Genomic DNA, 19,830 nt, shown 5'->3' with positions numbered 1-19,830 from the left:
CCCTAGAAGGGCGGTGGCCTCCTGAGGGGCGGCTCGCGCTAGCGCGTAGAGCGTCCGCAGAGCTGGGAAAATCGGTCTGAGAGGCCTGATCTGAGAGGACCACAGTTGACACTTCATCTTTCTCTGAAACCATCACGCCTTAGCCAGTCCTAACGAAAACGTATAAGCTTTGTTGGTGAGTAACTGGTTAATTTCCTCTGGCCTCCAAGGAGCCCTGTTCCGTTCAATACAAATTCCAGAGTAATTGTTTTTGCCCATTCTACATCTTCCCCCTGTATAGACCACACCCCATCCCCAGGCTCCCACAGCTTCTTCCCACACCAGGTCCACAAGGCAGACGCGTTGGCTTCCTAAGGGGCTCATTGCCTTCCTCCTGCCTCCTCTGTCCCCCAGGTTTCCTTCTCCTTTCTAGCGCTCTTTACCACTCTCCCACTGCCTCCTCTCTGCTCCTGCGGCTTTATCCTGTTTCCCTCTTTCTCTTCAACCATCCAGCCGAAATTTATAAAGTGCTTGACGCTTCTGGGCCAGTCATTGAGCTAGGCACTGGGCAGGACACAGCCGTGAGTAAAATATGGCTCCTGTCTGTAAGAAGCTAACTAGACTGGGAGTATTCTGAGGGCAGAAACAGTATGTGTCGAACCCACCTGTTGTTTAGACTTAGCTTCATACTTTCTTTGGTCCACTGCTGTTCTCTTTTATTTCTGGCCCGATTAATAATAACAGTTACCATTTCTTGAGAATCTACTAACTTCCATATACTGTGCTAAACACCCTTTTAAACATTTATTTAATTTAGTGGCCTTATCAATAATTACTCTTTATTTTTCAAAGATTGAGGAAGACTGACAATTACTTAAATGGTGGCTCCTGAGGCTGTTTTCTTAATCAGCGCACTCTGCTGTCTTTGTTGTAATTCCACACATGTGCTTAGGACTCTTAAATTTGAAATCTAAGCTTGGGATATAGTCTATTGCCAGCTTCCACACGGATATCCCACAATCGTCTTAAATTCAGTCTGCTCAAATCTCAACACACACACCTTTCTCCAAAACAGGAAAAAACCAAAGGCTTTTTCCTGCATTTCCCATCTCAGTGACAATACCAAAGTCTACCCAAGCCAGAAACTAAGGAATGCTTGTAGATACTTCTTTTCCCCCTTATCTCCCATGTTTAGTTGGTCCCCAAGTCCCACTAATTTTATCACTAAAATTAATTTGCCCGATTATATCTACTCCTACTTTACTCTCCCGGTTAAGCCGCTAATCATTTTTTGTTTGTTTGTTTGTTTGCACCATTGCCACAGCCTTATAGCATCTCCCTGCCACCATCTACCCCAACAATCCATCTTGTATCAATTTGATCTTTGATGGCAAACTGACCATTTCTCTTCCTCACTTTAAACTCCTAACTGCCCTCGCGCAAAGTGTGTAATAGCCTCTGTTACTTGGTCTCTGTATCAGTTTCTTATTGTTAGCAAATCACCACAAACTTAGTGGCTTAAATTACCACAAATATATTATCTTACAGTGATGGAGGTTAGTAATCCAAAGAGAATCTCACTGGGCTGAAACCAGTGTATTGGAAGTGCTGTGTTCTTTCTGGAAGCTCTAGATCACAACCTATGTTCTTGCCCTTTTCAGCTGCTAGAAGTTGCCCCTTCTTCACACATTAAATCTGGCAATGTAGCATCTTCAAACCTTTCTCTGACTCAGACCTCTGCCTCCTTCTCTTCTACAATTAAAGAATCATTGTGATTACATTGGGCCCATCTAGGTTATCCATGCTAATTTATCTGTCTTAAGATCAGCTGATTAGCAACCTTAATTCTATTAGCAATCTTAATTCCTCCTTGCTATGAAATACTCACATAGTCTTGGAAATGAGGACATAGACATCTTTGGGGTACTATTATACTACCTCTCACAGCCCCGTTTTTGTCCATTTCTGAGACATAACTCCCCTGTGCCACATCTCAGAGTTAAATCTCAAAAGACACCAAACTGTTTGTGGTTAGTTCTCTACATGGGGCCTGCTTATTCATGCATGATTCTGCATCTTTGTTTATGCTCTCTCCTCTGCCTGACAGCCCCTTTCAATTCACTGCTTGGCTAATTTCAATCAGCCTTTAAAACAACTCAACTGTTACACCTCCAGGAAGTCTTTCTGTCTTTCTAAGCTTTTGACAAATTCTCTCCCTCTGTGCTTTCCTGCATCTTAACTCTTTCACATTACAGCAAGAATGTCTGTTTACCTGTCAGTCTCCCTTTACTAGAATGTAAATTCTTTTAGAGCAGGGGTTGGCTTATTTGACTTGTATGCACAGCACCTAGCATAGTGCTGAGCAAGCACTTAGTGAGTGCTAGGCAAAATTTTGTTTCCTGACCTAGTCAGACATGAATGAGAACCCACGAAAAATTTTAAGCTAATTCTTATTCTAGAAGAACACCCTGGCAACAATTTGGAACGTGGATTTGTGGGGATGAGAATAAATATCTGGGAGACTTCATGATTTGTAGACATGCAGAGAATGGATTTGAGAAAAATTTAAGAGAAAACTTTCAAAACTTTGAGCTCTTCCTCATCTCACCTATTTTAAAAAACAGAGTCGGAGGGAATCATTGCTGTGAGAAGCTGACAGTGGTGGATGACAAGCTTGAATTTCCAGAGGAAATAGGTAAGCCAGAAAAAATGAATTCTCAAAAAAAAGAAAGAAAAATCCACATCAAATAGGTGAGTTCTATTTATAAGGAAAGCAAATGGAAAAGAAGTCTACAGTGTAGATAAAATATCTATGACATTTATATGTAAAGGAGAATTTGTTGTATTCTTGGAAAATTTAGAGGAGTATGTGTCTGAGGTTTTATGAACATTGGGGTCTTTTTGGAGACTTTATTTATTGTCCTTTTCTACATAACAAACCATTTCTAAAATCTAGTGACTTTAAACAATGATTTATTACTCCTCACAGTTCTCTGGGTTTGCTGGTGTTGTCTGGGTTTGCACTTGCTTAGCTAGGGCTAGATCATCTAGGATGGCTTCACTCACATGTCTGGGCTCTCAGACAAAAACAAACAAATAAACTGGAATGATTGAGATGGCTGGATCATTGTCTACATGTATTCTTTTTCATTCTCCAGGAGGTTAGGCAATATGGTTTTACATTTTAGTCTGAAGACTTCCAGCATCAAGAGGGAGTAAACATTAATGTGCTTATGTGCTTCTCAAGTATTTGCTTGCATCATGTTTATTATTGTCTGGCATGGAAGGAAACTAACTACATAAAGATATGGATACACTAAGGCTCCCATCCATAGGGCTCATTGCCTCAGAAATCTACCGAAGATCACTCTCTGGTCGAATGATTCACATTCCTTCTATATTCAAAACACACTTACCTCTCCTAAGACTACCAAGAGTCTCATTCAGTAATGATCACATTACTGTTTTGTAATCTATAATTATGTCCACGGACAGCTATTCGAATACTGCTTGTATGAATTCAAAGACTTATGAACTAAAAAACAAGTTGGGTTAATTATATATGAAAAAACAATTTATCCAAAACCTTAGGCTTAAAGCAACATTAATTGCTTATTGTATCTAGCGGTTTCTCTTTGGGTTTGGAGATTCAGATGAGGCACAGAGGAGACAGTTGGTCTCTGTTCTATGATGTTTGGAACTTCAGCTGGCAGACTTGAAGACTAATAGCTGGAATCAGCTCCTTCTAAAGTTATAGGATAAAATTTTCTCCTTCTGGGTCTTACTTTTGAGGTCTATTAGAGAAGATCAGAAGACACCTCAGTTTAGGGTTAATTATTGCTTTATTCTCCAAACTCTACCCAATGACTCATCCATCAGAAGCTTTTCCAACCTAGCTGGTGGGAACAGGTAATGTTTACAGCTGTTTGTGAAAGCTCAGCACTATCTCTTTTGAGTGATTATTTTCCATGGCACATGGTAGTTTTCTCACAGTGTTCTGAAAAATAGGCAGGAAATACTCAAAGATAATTCTGTGCACATCTTGAAAGTTCTCGTTCCATGCAGCTGTCCTGTCTACTTTCTTTTGCATGCTCTAGCTATATCTGCCTTCCTGGGCTCTGGGTTCTGTCTCCTGAACTCAGGGAGTCAGATGGGCTCCATCTGGATTCTCCCTCCCTATGCTGTGGTTTGAAAGTTCTTTCAAGTTTTATCACTATGCCTTGCCTCTTCTGTTTATTGTTTTTCAGAGATCATTGACCATTCCCTGATCTAGTGTCTTGAAAATTGTTGCTTCCTATGTTCTGTTTATTTTTTAGCTGTTTCAGGGCATACCTTCTCCATGTTACTCTGTCTTAAAAGGAAACACAACTCAATTTTACTTGTGATAATCAGTGTAGAGTTTTTAATTCTTTAGATAACAATTACTTTATTTGGGGAAAATCCTGCATATATGAATGTTGGTAGATGTTCAATCCCACTTTTTACTGGAATTAAGATGGGTCACATATTTTCATTTTTGGCATGCCTTGGAGGAGGGTCAAGGGCATGTGACTTTGTATTCTGAAAAGGAATTAATTCAAAGATTCTTGTATGGCTAAGGACCATGAAGTCAGGGTTAATGTCTGGTCACAGCACAAGCAACAATATTTTAATCCAACTACATCTGTGGTTTTATATTGTGTTTCCATTTTCCTCAACTTGGATTATTTCAGACTTTCTTACATATTCTCTGAGCTTTCTCAAATCTTTTCTGTCTAGATTAGCCAGGCTGTTTTCTATTATTTGCAACCCAAAGCCCTAGATTATATAATAATCACTATACTCGCAGGTTTTCTTCATTTTTATTTATCATTTCTTAATGTAACTATATAAGCAGAATATTTAAATGTTTGGGTTTTACCACCTCCTTATGTCTAATTGAGAAACAAAATACAAGATCTTTAGGATCCTGTGTTGGTCAGGATTTTCAAGCAAAACAGAACCAACAGGGGATATGTATTTATGTGTGTTAGTGTGTGTGTGTATCTTCCTCTCTATATATACAGAGAGCTGTCTACATATGCCAGTAGCCCAGCAAGCTCAGAAAGAGTTGCTGTTTGAATCCAAAGGCAGTCTGTTGGCAGAATTTCTTCTTGGTTGGGGGAAATTAGTACTTGTTATGTTAAGCCCTGCAACTGATTGGATGAGACCCACTCATATTATGGAGGGCAATCTACTTGACTCAATGTCCACTGTTTTAAATGTTAATCTCATCCAGAAAACACCCTCATAGAAACATTCCAAATGTTAGACCAAATATCTGGGTGCTGGATCTCAGCCACAATGATATGTAGAATTAAACATCACAGATCCCCATTTTTTGTCTATTTCATTAAGCTGAGCTGATTTCTGAATCTAAAAAATAGAAATGATCATTTTAGTTTAGAAAAAGCATTCCAATTTAAGTTATACTCTTTAAAACACAATATTTAATTAATGAACTCTTATGTGGATTCAATCTAGCCATAAACTTTTCTATTTATTTTAATTTGTATGTAGTTATATATACTATATATAGTTATATGTACTTCCTTAATTTCTTGAATGCATAAGGGTTCATTTGATTATTTTTGCTTTCATCTAATATTTGAAATATATTCTTAATAATGCCACCTTTTAATTAATATTTGGTTGACTGATATCTCACAATAACCTTATCTCTTTTTTTCTAAGCAAGGTATTTTTGAATTAAAAATAAAAAGTAAACTTTTGTTTAAAATTACTTGTCTACTTTATCTTATATTGTCCAGGTTCAATAATTTAATCTGATAGTTTAAAATAATTAATATTAATAAATTCAACAGAAAGTAGACATAATAAAATGTTTTGATAATACATTGCAGTGATCATAATTCATTTAACAGTTAAAAAGGTAGTCTGCACATAAATCATATCTGAAATTGCTAGTAAAAGTAGCTAGTATATTGTAATGTAATAGAATTACTCAGAATAGACTGAAACTAAGAAACTTGAGGAATTGACATTAACATTCTAAAATGACAGAAAGTTTCAAAGATTTTAAAGGATTTTTTCCAGAAATGTACAGTAATGATTACAATGTGAAATCTAAAAAAAGCCTGAGAAATAAACAGGAAAAGAAAAATAGATATATAAATCTATAGTAATTAAGGCTGAATGTTAACTAGATTAAGGTTCAATGCTATAAAGTTGGTATATGCAGATACAGTAAAGGGCATAGTAATATAAATTCCATCACAGAAATGTAAACACCGCATTAGAAGAGTGTATGAGTTTCTTAGAGCTCCTGTAACAAAGTACCACAAGCTGGGTGTCTGAAAATAACTGAAATTTATTCCCTCACAGTTCTGGAGATTAGAAGTCCAAAATCCAGGTGTTGACAAGGCCATGGTCTCTCTGAAGGCTCTCTTGAAGAATCTTTTCTTATTTCTTCCCTGCTTTTGGTGATTGCTGGCAATCCTTGGCATTTCTTATATCACTCCAATCTCTGCTTCTGTCTTCACATGGCTTCTTCTCTCTGTGTGTGTCCATGTGTCCACATTTATCTTCTCTTACAGGGATACCAATTATAGGATTAGAGTCCATATTAATCCAGTATGGCCTTATATTGGCCAGATTACATATGTAAATATTCTGTTTCCAAATAACTTCACATTTTGAGGATCTTAGTGGACATGAATTTTATGAGGACCCATTTAATAAGGACAAAGGGTGAGAGAACATCTTGCTGATGAGGTAAGATTGGTATATTGGCATGTCATTAAAGAGTTTGTTAAGGATATCGATTTGACAGAGGGCTCAAGAGTCTGTCTAGTAACAACAAAAATATAGATATCAGAATCTTCATGATGTATGTGAGTTTCTAAAGGATTCCAGAATCTGCAGAAGAGCAGATGGAATGAAACCACCAAGACTCGTTTAATTGATTCGTTAAGAGTACCTATTTTTTTTGTATTTTTGGAAAATAACTTCTTTGATGGTATTTTATGTATTTTTCAAATAATTATCATTGTTAAGAAAGAGAAAATGAAAACTTACATTAAAAATATAGTTAGGAACCACACAGTACCTTTTGATAATATGAGGTATATATCTTTGCCAACATCTCACTCTTTAAAATACTTTGCATTATACTTTGCATTGCTTTGTAATATATTTATCTTAGTGGTGTTGAAAAACTGATACTTAACACAGGTTTCTGACCTGTTAAGTAGTTCAGACCTTAAATAAAGGGCCCAAATTAAATATTGGTTGGAAAACTTATTCATCTATTCTCTTTCTCTCTGTCTCTTCTGTCTCTCTGTGCACACACACACACACACACACACACGTGAAATATAAAATAAAAAGTCATGCTAAATACATTTTTAGTTTAAGCTTAAAATGTAAGGTAATGAGACATATACCACATCATAAGTGGAGAAAATTTCTTGGTAGTAAGAGACATTAAGAATATATAGTGCAATTTTAATAGCACAGACTCAGGTGTAAGATTGCCTGTGTTTAAACCCTATTTATTTCAATTCTTTGCTTTTTTCCTCATCTGTAAAATTATCATATCTTATGATATCATTGATTGGGTAGCATCAATAGGGACAATGATTTATAGTGATCAGTCTGCCCCATCTCTGTGTAGTCCTGATCATTGTACCATGTTATCTAGCTTAAAATCACAGAAAGACATTGAGGGGCTGGACTTTCTGTTTCTTATAGCTTTTTTTCATTTTAATTATTGGAATAAATTGCTTTTACAATCTCAGTCACTGTTATATGTGTTAGGTGTTTGGGAGAAAAAGTTTGAAAAATAGCTAGAAAATATTATCCAGCAAAATGAGTATTTTTGTTTTATTAATCAAATGGCTGCAGTTTGTTTTTAAAATATGTCATATTTCCAAAAATATTATAAAACAAGACTTTCTGCTTATTAACTTTATATATAAGTGAAGACTAAGCAATTTGCTGTTATATAATCAATTCCCAGTAAAACTATGTTAATACAAGTAATAATATCTCCCACTTATTCCTCAATAATTCTACTATAGTTAGGAAGCCTTTAAAGCGGTTTCAAATTATCCCTGCCTTGTGATATTTATACTCTTATGTAACCTCAAACATTTAAAAGTGAACTGGACCTAGTGACTAGCTTCTAACAGATATAATATGGCAAAGGTGATGACTTTCAAAATGTTGCTTTCATCTTGCCCACCTTATTCTACTTTCTCATTTACTTACTATGAATGAAGCCAGCTGCCAGGTTGTAAGCTATCTAAGGAGAAGTCCATATGGCAAGTAACTGGGACAGGCCTCTAGCCTACAACCAGGGATGAACATGAGTCCTTTGTCCAGCAGCCTTTGAGGAAGTGAATTCTGCCTACATTCATGTGATGGGGCTAGGAATCAAATCCTCTCTTAGTTCAGCCTTCAGATGAGACCTCAGCCCTAGTCAACAGTTTGTTCACAGCCTTGTAAGACACTTTGAGCCAGATGCACACAGTCTGGGCTATGCCCAGACTCTTGAGATGCAAAAACTGTGAGATACTAAATGTTTGCTGTTTTGATTGGCTGGGTTTTAGAACATTTTCTAGCAAGGGGTAACTATCTTTACAATGTATGATTCATTGTTGTAGTCAGCTGACAAAGTATGTGATCCTTTCATTAACACTGTGAGACAGTTATTACAATCTCTATTTTTCAAAGAGGAACTTTGGGTTGGAATAAATTAAATAATTTGCCTGTTATCATAAAGCTTTGAAATGGGCTCTGTTACGACGGTTCATTTTTAACCAACAAACAATTCTCCTTTCTCCTCATCATTTTTTAAAGTAAAATTATTTCTTACACCTTAAATCTTGAAAACTATGTATATGTTTGCTTCTCATGTTGGATTTCACCAGTATATAATTATAAAAAATAACAGAAAACCAACATTAAAACCACCACATGGGCAGAGCTTCATCATCCATACTCTGCACCATGACCTTGACAAAGCCTGGGAGAGGCATGAGGGGCAAGTTATGAAAGGGTTGATATAACAATTTCTTTTCTTAATTCTATATCACATGTTAAAGATATAATCATTAAACTATTTAGTGCACTTCAATAATCCACTGATTCCATTTGCCAATGTATTATCAAAACTTATGATTATTTTCATATATTTTAGCAATCTTCTCTGATGAACAAAGAATTATATAAATTAACTACATGGTATATGAAATACTAATTACTAATTTCTTATTCTAGTGTAAATATATTTGATTATATAGTGTAATTATATTTGATCAGCATGTCTGTGAAACTCACCCATGCCAAATGGAAAGGAAAAAGTTAAGTTGCATTTCTGCAATACATTCTCTCCCTTCCCTGAGGTGCTCCTGGAATATAAAGAAAGCAAGTGACTTGAACTTATCCTCTTATAAACATACTAATGATAAATCTCCCAGTAAAACAACAACAATAACAGTAAAGGTCTTCTGCTAGCAAAAGAGTCTTTTCCTATGTGAAGTTTTAGTAGAATGTGCTTAATTGTCTAGAATTATTTATAGTAAGCAAACAGAAGTATATGGACTTATGCATAATGGCTCCTTGGAAAATGTTATATTATATATGTAACTCTTTCTGTAGAAAATATCTGTCTGTCTCCTTTCATGAAAGTGAGGTGCCTGCATACCTCATAGAAAGCTTATCTGTTCACTTGGGCCAGAAATGTCTTTGATATTGTGTGATAGGACTTAGTGAACTGAAATAAACACAGACATTCTGACCTCACCTTTCCTTACCTGTGCCTCATGATTCCATGTGACTTTGAAATTGTTAGTAAAACTTGATACTGGATAAGATCTCTGAGTCCATGAGTCTGAATTATCAATCTGATCCTTTCTGTTATTTTATATTCCAAAACGTATTGATTTGTATGATAGTTTTTCTTAAACTTCATCGTTCTATCAGTTGGTTTAATCATTTAGTAGCCCTTGGGGGCACAAAAGGCACATTCTATATTAGTAAACTAATACACATGTGGGCAAAAATCTACACAGTAAAAAGAAAAATAACTCACTCTTTAATTCTAGATTCTGATACTCTCAACCCCAAAGAAAACAACAATAGTTTGTGTATTATTATACACATGCAAAAATATCTTATAAAATATTGTGTTCAGAATTTCACTTGGTGTATTTTTAGCTGAGCAATATATTTTGAAGATCATTACATATAAGCACACTAGGATTTAATTTAGTTTTTAACCATATGGATGTGGTATTTAATGCTGTAATTACCATAATTTATTCAGCTAGTCATCTATTTATAAGTGTTCAACTTTTTACATTACAAATATTCTACAATAAACATCCTTTTAGATAGATTGCTGGATTAAAAGGTACACCCATTTCTACAGGTTTATTTCCTTAGAGGTATTGCCATGCTGTCCTCGAAGTAGTTGCAATAATTTATCCTCCCGGAAATGGACATCTGAGAAGCTATATGCCTGCAATTAGTGTTCTCTTTCTATACTGGATAGACCCTTTTCATAGATTGTGGTCTCACCTAATGGCTAAAACGATTTTTGCTATATATACAATTTTCTTTTGTTTCAGAGGTAGCAAAGATTCCTCTCTCCTTTCCCCCAATTTTTACTCTCCATATTTTATTAAAGAAACTTGTACTTTGTCACCTTTAAGCAAGGTCCATAGATAATTTTCAGTTTTTTTTTTGTTGTTGTTTTTGAGATGGAGTCTCGCTCTGTCGCCCAGGCTGCAGTGCAATGGTGCAATCTTGGCTCACTGCAACCTCTGCCGCCTGGGTTCTAGCAATTCTCCTGCCTCAGCCTTCTGAGTAGCTGGGATTACAGGCGCCCGCCACCGCACCTGGCTAATTTTTGTATTTTTAGTAGAGGCGGGGTTTCACCGTGTTAGCCAGGATGGTCTCGATCTCCTGACCTTGTGATCCACCTGCCTTGGCCTCCCAAAGTGCTGGGATTACAGGCGTGAGCCGTGCCTAGCCTCAGTTATTTTTAAAAATATAAGTTTAGGTGATGAGTAAAAAGACCAAAAATAGTGGGTAAAATGGACCATGTTACTTACTATGGACTCAGCTGTAAAATTTTATAGTTTTCGTATCTTTTACAAATCAAACAAAATTTAAAAATCACAATACACATTATATATATTATATATAATACTTGGTATAAAAATGTACCACAAATTGAAAACAACTTTGTACTTGTCAGCTTAACTATGGACAAGAGATTTAACCCAGTAGACCGGACACCATTATTTTTCAGAAAAACCTGCTTGCTTCATCCATGTCCCTACAAAGGACATGAAATAATTCTTTTTTATGGCTGCATAGCATTCCATGGTGTATATGTGCCACATTTTCCTTATCCAGTCTATCATTGATGGGAATTTGGGTTGGTTCCAAGTCTTTGCTATTTTAAATAGTGCTGCAACAAACATACATATGTGTGTATGTGTCTCAGCAAACTAACACAGTAACAGAAAACCAAACACCACATGTTCTCACTCATAAGCGGGAGTTGAACAATAAGAACACATGGACACAGGGAGGGGAGCATCACACACTGGAGCTTGTCAGAGGTGGGGGGCAAGGGGAGGGAGAGCATTAGGACAAATACCTAATGCATGCAAGGCTTAAAACCTAGATGACAGGTTGATGTGTGCAGCAAACCACCATGGCACATGTATACCTATGTAACAAACCTGTACGTTCTGCACGTGTATCCCAGAACTTAATGTATAATAAGAAGAAGAAGAAGAAAAAGAAAAACCTACTTGCAAGGTTCACACTTGGCTGGCACCTGGGAATTTGGCAATCAAACCATTCACAAACTGATAACACTAGTTCATTGTCCCTGTACGGTTTGTGAAAACAATGCAGTTTATGCTGAATGCCTGCCTTCTTTCTAGGAGTTTGGAATTTTGATATGTGCTAGAAGCAGGTGCCTACAAGATCAGCCCCCATAAAAACCCTGGACTCTGTTATGGGATGAATTATGTCCCCCAAATTTTATATGTTGAAATTGTAATGCCAAGTACCTCAGCATATTACAGTATTTGTAGATAGGGACTTTTAAATGGCAATTCAGTGAAAATGAGGTCATGAGGGTGGGCTCTAATCCGATATGACTGGTGTTGTTACAACAAGGGGAGATTAGGACAGACGTACATACCAACACCTTAATTTCAGATTGATAGCCTCCAAAATTGTGAGAAAATAAATTTTTGATGTGTAAACAATCTACCATGCAGCAATTTGTTACAGCAACCCTAGCAAACTAATAAAGGCTCTGAGTGTCTAATGGGCTTTGTGGCAGACACATTGCATACATTTTACTGCACTTTTCACTGCCAATGAAAGGAGCATGCTAGGTGGTCCTCTAAGAGGAGGGGGAGAACATTCTAAGACTGTGTATGGATTTCTCCAGACTCCTTCCTTTGCTGATCCTGTTGTGTATTCTTACGCTGCAATACATCTTAGAAGTGAATACAACTTTATATGGAGTTCCATGTGTCCTAGGAATCACCAGAGGTGTGGGTGGTCTTGGAGATTCCAGAAACACTGATCCCGCCAATATAATATTTCAATAAATAGTTTTGAAACTTAGAGACTTTTATTATTTGGCTAACAAATACTCTATTTAGGTGAAATCCTGCATATATGAATTGTCAGTAGGCATTCAGTGCCCCTTTTAACTGAAGATGAAATCTGGTGTATTGTTGCACTTCTCTGTCTTGTTTTATCTGGCTCATCACAACAATATGAAAAATCTTTAAAGAAGATTTTCGTCTTTCTTGTTTCATCTTTCTCTTCAATGACTAGAACAGTGCCCACTCATTACTATGAAGTAGAAAGGACTCAGTACGTATTCAATAAATGCCACTTCAGCAAATGAGTAAACACATTATTTATTTATTTTGGGGTCACTGTTTAAATGGACATTGCCAATGTGTTTACAGTAGGGTATCTCCAGTTTTCTTTTCTTCCTTTCTTCCTTTTTTTTTGTGGGGGAAGGAGGGCATTCATTTATGATCATTGATTCTTCTACTTGACACTGCCCTCTTTTGGATAACATCCCACATTTTTAGCTTCTAAATTTCTGTTTTCATGTTCAATGTTAAGAACATGAGCTATAGAATAGTAAAATTGTGTTAAGGCTTGCTATTGATCTATTTCTCTCATTCATTTATCTACTTAACGGTATGTACATCATAAATTTGTAGTTATAACTTTGTTACGTACTTTACAGCAGAAGATTTTGTGATTGTTCAGCCTTCATGCACAGATGCTTATAAAACCTGCCAGTATCCACAAATTAATCGTAGTATAGGGATTACAGATCTGCATGAAGATAAAGTTATTTTGTTAAATGGAGGATCTCAAACTGTTAGTAATTTGTGATACTAACTGGGTGAGTCAAGTGTAATTTTTTTTTTTAGATAAAGAAAGGCAGATTTGCTAGAGAAAGTAGAGAAATACGTTGTGAGGAAGCAATGGGTAGGATCAGCAGAAGAGAAGCTGATGCCAAGGGTAATATTTTTTAAAGTAAAGCAAATGAGAAAAGAAAAGAATAGGGTCTTTCAGATTTAGTAAGAGTATTAACTTATGCAAACTTATTTTCATTATAGATGTATAATTTACATACTTTGCTTATATAAATATGTGATGTGTGTATTATGAGTTTAAGGAGGGAAAGTTTGAACGTGACACAAGATGATTGATTATGAGTATTTATATTTCAATAAAATATTCTAAAATGTGAAAACCCTTCAAAATATTAGAACAAATTACTATTGAACATCACTTAATTGAAGATTTTTATTTTATAAGTAATAATACAGGGGCTCAGTAAAATGAAATTATCTTTTAAAATTATAAATTAGATTACTGGGAGATTTAATATTAAAACTCAATCCTTCTATCAGTTTTCCATCGAATCACACAGCTAAGAAAATATAATGCTGACTGTCCAAGCATGTAACTTTAGATCTGTTCTATTTATTAAACCGAAACTAGCATTGAATTTAGATTATTTTTTAAGCAAACACATTTGTTACATTACATGAAATAACCACAAAAGAGTAACTGTTCTCCAATTTTAAAGAATAAATATTCATTTAAATAGGATGCCTCTAATTGTGGTTATATAATTTCTTTACTTTTTATCCTTATTATAATGAATTAAGATAATTTTTTTGTTAACATTGGAATAATTGTTCATGTAGTTGGTATTATAACTATTCTAATATGTATCCAAAACAAGCACCAATTAAAAATATTACTGCATCCTTATCATCTTCTGCCAGCTGGTTGTTCATATTAACATTGCAGGGGATCACGTTGTTATTTTAGGAAGCTGCTTATCAAATTATGGGTTTTTGTTGGTGTTGTTTGGTTGAATTTTTTCACCTAACTAGTGAACAGTTTGAGAAAAGCTTTATCTTTAGTATAGTTTCAAAAGTAATGAAGGTGGGAATAATAAAGACCTTTGAAGGCATTCTACAGAAAAAACTTCATAAACAAACAAAAAACTTTCCATTCTTCCCTTCCTTATTTGTGGCTTTTCTTTCTGAATTTTCCCTTGTCTGATATCAGTAACTGACTTCTATTATATTATATTTGTGTCTGTTTGTCACATTATTCCCTATTTCCCTATTTTAAGTCCTTCTTAATCACTTTGTTTTAGATGTATTTCTTACATACAGAAAACTGTTGGGTTTTGTTGTGTGGGCAATTTGAAATTTTGTTTTTTTTAGATGTAATAAATTAACCCATTTTCACTTAACATAAATACGTTGTATGCTACTTAGTGTAATTATTTTATGTCATATTTACTAAGTTTCACTAGGTGTCTATCTCCTTCTCTTGGTTAACCGTGTTAAGGGTCTTAGTTGACTTATAAATATTTCTTCTAAATTTATTCGAGATCTTCATACAAAAAGTAGTGAAGTTATTTTCAACTACTGACTCAGAAGGTGCTCGTAATATTTTCATTTTGGCTCAGGAATTAATTGCATACTGAAAACAGAGTAATTTTTCAAAATTCTAGCCAAATTTAAAAGACCATCAGAACTATCAGAACTATTGTTTCTTGCTGTGATTTTGAAGATACAAAAAATATAATGTTTCATTTAAGTGAGAAAATTCAGATAATGTTTGTAATTCGTGGATTAAATTATTCCATGTGTCCTGATTTACAAAGATGCCTCATTTCAAATATGATCTTATTATTCTCTAATAGGTCTAAATATTGTGAACATGTTTTAGATTTGCTTTCGTTTTAAATTTATCATGTTTTACTTTGCATAACCTTGATAATCAGTGTAACCATTATTTTTGCAAGTACTTAATTATATGAAAATAATTACGTCCTTCTTTAAGGGATCTAGCATCTTCTTCATTAAATTATGTCTTTCTCTAATGCAACTTAAAACCACAATTAGATACCACCTTAACACAGCCAAAATGGCCATGATTAAAAAGTTAAAAAAAAAATAGATGTTAGCATGGATGTGGCGAAAAGGGACTGCTTATACAATGCTGAGAATGTAAAGTAGTACAACTTCTATGAAAAACAGTATGAAGATTTATAAAGAAATAAAAGTAGATCTACCATTCGATCCAGCAATCTTACTACTGGGTATCTACCCAAAGAAAAAGTCATCATTATATCAGAAACACACCTACATGCATATATTTATTACAGCCCAGTTCACAGTTGCAAACATATGGGACCAACCTAAGTGCCCAACAGCTGATAAGTGGATAAAGAAGATGTGATATATAGATAGATAGATAGATAGATAGATAGATAGATAGATAGATAGATAGATATATGGTACGGGATACTACTCAACCATAAAAAAAGAACAAAATAATATCTATTGTACAATTTGGATAGAGCTGGAGGCCATTATCCTAAGTGGAGTAACTCGGGAATGGAAAACCAAATACTATGTGTTCTCACTTATAAGTGGGAGCTAAGCTTTGGGTATGCAAAGGCATGTGGAGTGCTAGAATGGATATTGGAGACTTAGAAGTAGGGAGGGTGGGAGTTTTGGAAAAAACTACATTAAAACTGCACTAAAATCTTAGACTTCATCACTATACAATTCATCCATGTAACCAAGACCCACTTGTACCTCAAAAGCTATTGAAATAAAAAAAAATATATATATACTAAAATTATGTCCTTCCTCAATATGACCCAGCCTCAAGGGGACCCAGCCTCCTTTTCAGTCAAGAGATTCTTGGTATGTAAACTGCTCTAGAATGGAAACAATTAAGGGGCCATGAGTCTGTTTTGGTGACAGGTTATATTTCTGTTCAGTAGATCCAGAACTACTCATTTACACAGATCAAAAAAGAATTTAAGAGACTGCCATCTATATTTTTTCTAGGGAAGCCATGGTCAACTAGCCAACACCATACATCTCTGTGAGTCAATCTATTCTGATCACAACTTTGCATCTCCTGTCTGTTACAGTAATCATTCTTGCTTTGTGTTTAGTAATTAAGTGCCACCACTTGCACCATGCCACTTAGGATCCTATTATCCCTACTGCATTTAGAGATTCCTGTTTTATTGCAGCAGTTACCATTGTAATTTCTGACCTACAGTAAAGAGTGACTACAGAGCTCTTCAAGGATGCTGGGATTCCCCTCACGAATTTGAGAGGATGAGAAGATATGAGCAATAATGAGGAAAAAATTTAATATTTTTATTAAAACTTATACTCTGTGAGGGTTTTTATAACACATCTGTATTTTATAATATCTAAATTTAAACATCTCAGCACTTTCAAACACAAGCAAGTCATGTATACTTAGCACTAAATATATTTATAATTCAGAATTTAATGTGCTATTTTTACATATTCTAGAGAATCAGCAAGTTTTTTGTGTGGGTGGAAAAGCATAGCTCTCCATATATATTATATAATTATGTTTGAATGGGAAACAAAGAAGAGCAGAAGTCCTTGTTCTTATATCATACCAAACTGATTTTAAATCACTGAAAACTTTTTAAACTTCTTGACTTTTTTCTAATAACACAGCTTAAAACCCAAACACATTGTACAGCTGTACAAAAACATTTGCTTTATGTCCTTATCCTATAAGCTTTTTTCTATATTTAGCATTTTTATTTTTTTTTCTTGTAAAACTTTTGTGTTAAAAACAAAGACACAAACACGCATGTTAGCCTAGGACTGCTCAGGAACAGGATCATCAATATCACTGTCTTCCACCTCCATATCTTGTCCCGCTGGAAGGTCTTTAAGGGCAATCATGCACATGAAGCTGTCATCTCCTAGTATAATAATGCCTTCTTCTAGAACACCTCATGAAAGAACTGTCTGAGAATGTTTTGCAGTTAATGCCTTTCTTCTGTAAGTTCAACAAGTACATTTTTAAATAATGATAAAATTATAGTAAATACAGAAACCAGTAACATAGTTATTAATTATCATTTAGAAGTATTATGTACTGTACATAATTGTATGTACTATGCTTTTATTCTACTGGCAGTACAATAGGTCCATTTATACTGGCATTACCAAAAACATGTGAGTAATGAGTTGCGATATGACTTACGATGGCTACAACATCAAAAGGTGATAGGATTTTTTTAGCTTCATTATAATCTTTAGGGCTACCATCATATATGTAGTTTATTATTAGCAAAAATGTCATCATGTGGTGCATGACTATATATAATTTTGTGTACCTCTTGCTGTGAATTATCATTAATTTTTCTGATAAGCACCGAAGCAGGAAATAAAAATTGAGTTTGGCTGAGCATGGTGGCACATGCCTGTAGTCCCAACTATCCAGGAGGCTGAGACAGGAGGATCCCTTGAGCCCAGGAGTTTTAGTCTAGCCTTAGCAACATGGAAAGACCCCCAATAGTAATAATAATAATAATTGAGGTTGTAATATATTCAAAAGGCAATAGCCTTAAAATCACCTTATACTCTGTTCTTTTTTAGGAAAATACTTACTGGGCCTTCAGCTTTCTGTAATACTTTGGAACAGCACTAGCATCTATCTCAGGGTTTAAAATATGGAAGTTCTTGCCTTCCTTGAATCTTTTCTCCCAGAAATAACATATTGGCTCTCTTCCCTGTGACATGCCTAATCTGACATTGGCTGGCTTTCATACCAAACCTTTGTTTTAGCCTCCTATCAATTCAACTTTTACATTGACAAAACGTAATTTTTGGTTGTCAATGTAAAAGTTGACATTTTTACACTCAACTTTATTTAATTTAAATGCTGAATTTAAATTTAAATGCTGAAAATTTATTTAAGCACTTAAAATGATATTAGAAGAGGTATCTTATGTTTTTAAACAGAGATATATTTCATTTTTTATGCAGTCAACAGATCACATGTGTATGTCTCTGATGTGTTCCTGTGTGGGAATAGCTTGAATTACTACATAAGCTCTCTGAGAATATTAAGTTCATTTAGGGGAATACGACATACCTATATGAAAAACAGAAATAATACTACAAATAAAAGCGAGATCACAGATAACATGTAATTAATTCTCAGTGAATGACATGTCATGAAATCATCAGAAGAGATGAGGATATGGGGAAAGCTTTATGAAATTAGTCAGAACCATAAGGAAGATTTGATTTAGTTAAACAGAAAGAACTTTTTCCACTGTGGTATTAAGTTTAATATGATTTTCATTGTATTAAAATACTCATGGAGTAAGTTGAAAATATAATTGCATTCTTTTCATTTAATCTATTGCAAAATATATAATCAAAATGATATACTTGTAAAATAATTACTTATATAATAAAATCAATATACCTGTAAAAGAATCACAGTTAAGATTTATTTATTACTTAAGTTTAATAATGTATATTATTTCCAAAACCTAGATTAGCTGTGCCAACATTAATACATAAGATAAAATCCATAAGATATCAAGCCCATTTTATATGAAAATGGAAACAAGAAATATGATTTTGAAATTGATTTTAATCATAGGCTAAACAAAGATTCATAGGGTAAACAAGGATTCATAAAACATTAATTTGAATAAAAATTTAAGACATATTTATTCTTGTTGCCATATATGTACAAATGTAAAATATTGTATCTCCTCAAATCTCTTCTTTTTGCAGATGGAAATCATTTTGCATATTGTACTTACATTATGTGCACCCATTTTGTTCCCCATTCTCTCTCCAGAATTATTTAAATTCTGAATTTTAAAATTAAATTAAAATTAAAGTTTCCACTTACTGTGATCTAAAATATTAAATTATCATGTACATTTAAAAAGTTTCTAAGCATGTAGTAAATTTTTTTTTCATTTTTTTACTTACACTAGTTTAAGTCATATTTGAGCATTCAAAATACAAGATTTCACTAATCCTACCCATGTGGAAGGATTCAGTAGCTGTGGTAAGCTTAGGCAAAACCAATGTTCGGGGTTCATTTCTCCAACAAACATTTGGTACATTGTAAACATAATACTGTTTTCTCCAGTCCCCCAACCTGAGTCAGATATCCTCCTTTAAAATTTCTTACTTGACTGAGAGGTAAAAGAGTTGCAGAAATGAATGGGATTGCTGGACTAGCTGGACTGATGAAATAGTTGCCTATAGCAGATACAAGGGAAATGCCCCCAGTACATTTGATACTGGTTCAGAGAAAATATGAAAGAAATTTTAAAGGAAATGTTAGATTAAAAAATACAGGGGTGAGGAACTCCAAATTATATGTATAAATTCTGATAAAATCTCTAGCTGACTCTGAAACCATGTGAGGCCAAGTCTAGGCAGCACAGAT

General features: G+C 34.6%; 1 long non-coding RNA gene across 1 annotated transcript; it reads left to right on the top strand.

Moving 5' to 3' along the window:
• The first annotated feature begins 25 nt into the window (after positions 1 to 25).
• Positions 26 to 18,854, top strand: LOC115832336. Its single transcript, XR_004027783.1, has 4 exons — positions 26 to 175; positions 2,604 to 2,674; positions 9,283 to 9,391; positions 18,006 to 18,854. It is a non-coding gene; the product is annotated as an uncharacterized LOC115832336 (long non-coding RNA).
• Positions 18,855 to 19,830: the final 976 nt, after the last annotated feature.

Source organism: Nomascus leucogenys, chromosome 22a (assembly GCF_006542625.1).
Source record: "Nomascus leucogenys isolate Asia chromosome 22a, Asia_NLE_v1, whole genome shotgun sequence".
Classification (NCBI taxonomy): Eukaryota; Metazoa; Chordata; class Mammalia; order Primates; family Hylobatidae; genus Nomascus; species Nomascus leucogenys.
The sequence above is the reverse complement of the archived record's forward strand: the minus strand, read 5'-3'. Positions and strand labels throughout refer to the sequence as shown.